Source organism: Merops nubicus, unplaced genomic scaffold, assembly GCF_000691845.1.
Source record: "Merops nubicus isolate BGI_N331 unplaced genomic scaffold, ASM69184v1 scaffold22701, whole genome shotgun sequence".
NCBI classification, from domain to species: Eukaryota; Metazoa; Chordata; class Aves; order Coraciiformes; family Meropidae; genus Merops; species Merops nubicus.
In genome coordinates this window covers 2,120-2,334 of record NW_008589499.1, presented here as the reverse complement: position 1 = coordinate 2,334, position 215 = coordinate 2,120, and positions in this window count along the sequence as shown.

Below are 215 nucleotides of genomic sequence, written 5' to 3'. Positions count from 1 at the left end.
CAAAACGTACCTAGGGTCTGACTGACCCCCTGTGTCCCCCTGCTCCCACGGGACCCCCTTTCCCTGGGATTACCACCCTGGCAGCTGCTCGCCTGGCTGGCAGCCCCTGAAATCCTATTACGGAGTTTCAGGAGAAATAAAAAGTTACTAATCTCCTGCTCTTCCTCCTCCTCCTCCTCCTCCTCCCACAGGGAACCGCGGAGGCGGCAGAGCCA